The sequence below is a fragment of the Anser anser genome (assembly GCF_964211835.1).
Source record: "Anser anser genome assembly, chromosome: 1".
NCBI classification, from domain to species: Eukaryota; Metazoa; Chordata; class Aves; order Anseriformes; family Anatidae; genus Anser; species Anser anser.
In genome coordinates, this window is record NC_139720.1 from 165,419,832 (window position 1) to 165,424,614 (window position 4,783).

Genomic DNA, 4,783 nt, shown 5'->3' on the forward strand with positions numbered 1-4,783 from the left:
AGTATATAGTTTGCAAGAGGCACTTCTGATATGTTCAAAATTGAGTAACAGTGATCAGGAAATAAAATTCTTCTAAAAAGCTGTATAGAGTATTCTATAAATCAGTGGTTGGTCTGGTTGTGTTTGTTGATTGCCAGAAGCCAGGAGGGCACAAGGGGAAGGCTTTCTCTCCGCATTCCTTACATCCTTTTTTTTGTTGTTGTTGTTTTTAATATCTCCTACCAGAGGGGAAGAAAAAAAAAAAGACATTCATGTATGGTCTGATGTACAGCATTCTCTTCTCAAGGAGTGGAAGCCTTTGAAAACTAATGGTTTGTTCAGTCCTAAAGGAAACCTTTCCTTAGTGGGGGGAGCTGCATCTGTCTGCCTTTGCTTTTATCTACTCTGGGGCTAATGGAAGACACCGGTTTCCTGTTCTGTCAATCTTGCCTGTCAAGCAGACACTGAATTCACTTTAATCAAAGCCACAACCTTTTAACAAGGCTTACATGGAAGATTCAGCATGTCTTTCTTGCTTGTACATACATACTTTACCTTTTGAAACATCAGCTGCTCACATTGTGTGAAGGCCAGATGCTGAGGTGAAACCCCGCTATCATTCCAGTGACTTCAATAACCATGCTGATTTGTACCATCTGAATTTTTGCTCTTCTACTTACATTTTCAAGCCTCTCAGCTATAAACATCTACAACTGCAGAAGAAGATTAAGATTCTGATTTTCTTCCACTGATAAAAATAAAAGTATTTCCAAAGTATTGTTTAAAATAAAGCTTTGCTTGCTGCTACTCTCAGAACAGCATTCCATCACTGCTGATTTATTTTATTTCATTTATACTTTATTATTAGTATTATTAATTTAAACTTGTTCCTGATTGTTCACATTCAATGTTGCTACAGAAAAAAAAGCAGAGGTGCATTTATTTGGATAGAACTACATCAGGCATTGAATTACATGGAATTCTATCTATTTCAGGAATTTTGAGTGTGACCAGCAAAGGATGAGATAGATAGTGATGACAAATAAATGTGAATGCAGGAAGGCTTATGAAATATTGGTCCTGCCTATAGTGACACTGCTGCTTTTAAAATGCCAGTATTTAAAGTTTTAAATCACTAAGCTTCCCTTGTTCTCTGTTTTAGGGAAATAACTTCTTCTAACCCTAAAGTGCAACACAGACAAGATCTCTTAAGACCTTGGGGCACTTGTAACTTGAGTATCCTGCATGTCCTATGGTTTAAATCTTTACAGATTACTTAAAAAGATTAGATAGTGCAAAGAAATTGAGAACGAACCATATACACTTTGATACTGTTTTCATACCAAATGAGGAAACTAAGTTTCCTTTCTGAAAACCACATACACAGAATATAGGTTGCCCATATTATAACAACAGCAGTTGCATTATAATAGTATCTTAACAAAAAGCTCATAATTTCACCACATTTTCATAATTTGACTTTTAAATTTTTATCCCTGTTTAAAAAAATAAAAAAGGAGGGGGGAAATCCTCTAAAATATTTTAAATTTGTTTAGTAGAAAAGTTACAGAAGAAGCTAACGGATAAAAGGGCTTTGAAGAACTTTTTGAGACCTATGATATCTTCTTTCATTGAAATGCTAATAGACATGATTAAAAAGTAGAGTACTAATGATGTCTTACCCTGGGGAAAAAAAAAAGTATGAAAGTGTTTTTCTAGTCCCATTTTCAATGTCATATTCATAATAATCATAGCTTCAACCACAAGTTCTTCTAGTCCTGATTTAGCAAAAGCAAATACACTTGCCTCCCCAAATTTATCAGGAGTAAATATTGCATATCAAGCACACACATAAAACAAATATCCGGTCAAATGGAGGAGATGGGAATTGTTCTGCCAATCAGTAAATTATTCAAATGCTGGTAATGTTGCAGTTATTTAACTCTTGCAAATTGCCTAGCTATATCTACTGAATACCTGAAAGAAGAAAATAAATAAATAAAGATGCTCTGAATCACTGGTCTGTCTGAACCAAACCATCAAAGCATGCTGTTGTGTTTGAGTTAGTTTCTCCAGAAGTATAAAAATCTTCTTGCTGGGAACTTTGATGGTAGATGCTAATGGCTCCTGTTCTCTAAATGCTTATGCACATATGTACATTTATTCAAGTAAACAGTCTATGAGACCATGCCTATGAATAATGTGACAGATATAGAAAAGTATAGGCCAGGCTGACTCCTTTAATGTTGACAAAAACCTTAATGTCCTGTAACGTGTTGGTTAAAAAGTAGACAAATTCAGATATTTCTCACATTAAATCTAATGTTAACTACTTCACTCTATGTGGTGTCATTGTTCAGGACATTTGGCCTTTCTTGCAAAATAAAGCAGCACAGTCTGTGGCATTGTACATTTTCATATTTAATGAATGTGTTGAGCCTTTAAAAAATATTCATCTGGATATTTTTTTTCATAGTGCGTATGATTTATTTTTATTTTTTTTAACAAAAATTCAGCTAAGCTGAATCAGCAGACACGCAAAACAAATACAAAGCCAGTATTCACTTGTTCCACTGACATCTAATCTAGCTGATGCAGTTTAAATATTTTAACTTCTCATTCTTTTCATTTTTTTTTCCTTAAAGACAATAAAGCACCCAAATGTGCCTTGTGTCTAGTTCTGGCCTCCCCTGTACAAGAGGGACATAGAACTACTGGATCAAGTCCAGAGGAGGGCTACTAAGATTAGAGAACTGGAGCACCTGTCGTACGAAGACAGACTGAAAGAACTGGGCCTGTTTAGCCTGGAAAAGAGAAAACAGAGGGGAGACCTCATCAATGTGTACAAATATCTGAGGGGAGGGTGTCGAGAGGATGGAGCCAGTCTCTTTTCAGTTTTGCTCAGTGACAGAACGAGAGGCAACGGGCACAAACCGAAGCACAGGAGGTTCCGGCTGAATATGAGGGGGCACTTCTTTATTGTGAGGGTGACAGAGCACGGGTACAGGTTGCCCAGAGAGATTGTGGATTCTCCTTCTCTGGAGATACTCAAAACCCACCTGGATGCCATCCTGTGCAATATGCTGTAGGTGATCCTGCTTGGTAGAGGGGTTGGACCAGATGATCTTCAGAGGTTCTCTGTCTCCCACACTTAAGATATTTGTAAACAGTAATAAGATTCCCTCTCAGTCTTCTCTTCTCAAGGCTGAACAGACCCAGGTCTTTCAGCCTTTCCTCATAGGGAAGATGCTCCAGGCCCCGTGTCATCTTTGTTGCCCTCTGCTGGACTCTTTCCAGGAGATCCCTGTCTTTTTTGTACTGGGGAGCCCAGAACTGGACACAGTGCTCCAGGTGAGGCCTGACCAGGGCAGAGTGTGTGTATGTGGGGGGGGGGGGGGGGGGGGGGGCATCCAATCTCATCATGAACATGTGCTGAGAGCTGTGCTAGACTCTTAAAGCCAAGCTTTCCCCGCTTTCCTTAATACTTGCAAGCCCTTATATCACAAGAGCACAGTCACCCCATCTGATGCTTTAGAATATTGTCGTCTCATCTGGGTGCAACAGTTGCAATCAGAATCATGGAATCATTTAAGTTGGAAAAGACCTTCAAGGTCCTCAAGTCCGACCTACAGAGTGCTATCACTAAACCATATCCTTCAGTGCCACATCCACACATCTCTTAAAAACCTCCAGGGATGGGGACTCCACCACTTCCCTGGGCAGCCCATTCCAATGCTTAACCTTCCTTTCTGTGCAGAAATTTTTCCCAATGTACAATCTAAACCTCCCATGGAGCAACTTGAGACTGATTCCTCATGTCCTATCATTTGTCACTTGAGAAAAGAGTTAAAAACCTTCTTCCTGTGGTACTCAAATGGCTAATTTAAATTCATTTTCTAATATGCAATGGTGCCTGTAAGATCAGTAATGTTACACAATGAACATTTTAGTCATAGTTAACCAGTTCAAATCCAGCCTGAATTGAACCTGAATGTTATAAGACAGCTGTTTAGCAGGCTTTATAAAGTGATGAAAGGAGGCAGTGTCACACTGATTCTCAGTGGACAGACGTCTATGATGGGACCACTGATGTTACTTGGCACAGTTTGTGGTGGTCTTAGCAGACAGGCCCAATAATAAAGCAACGATCTCAATAGTAGGAGTGTTACCCCCAGAGTTAAAGAATGACAGAAGGGTGATGAGAGGAACCATGCACTATTTTCCTTTATGCTGTATCTCTGCAAAGATTGCTGTAGCTGCAATCCTATGCCTCCTATGAATCCTGAAGGGAATATAAGAAAACTAGACTGTGCCACTGAGTGAAATCTTCTTCCCTTTGCATCTCTGTTAAGACAGTGAAATTCATTTGAAATACAATGTCTTACATGCAAATCAGTAACACACAAAGTAATAATATAACACAAGGTATGGAAAAAAAAAAAAAACAAGAAAAAAACCCAACAACATATGGTTTTCCACTGTTTCATTTTAATCTAAATTAATCTTGGTGATCTCTTGGTGATATACCAAGAAAGGCAGAGTACATTAAATTACCTATAGAGAGTCCACAGTCATAGAATGTTCTGAAGAAAGTAATCCTTATAGTATTTCTACCTCTTATTTTTCCACTGTCTCTGATATATGCATATCCACTATGGATATGTGCATATAGAATGGAGATATAAAAATAGAACACAAATGTTTTAGTCTGACAATGAAATGTTTGATGACATTTAATTAAATAATAAGGAACATAAGCCAAGGGAAATATTGCAGCATAACATCACAACGAATTAGCCTTGCA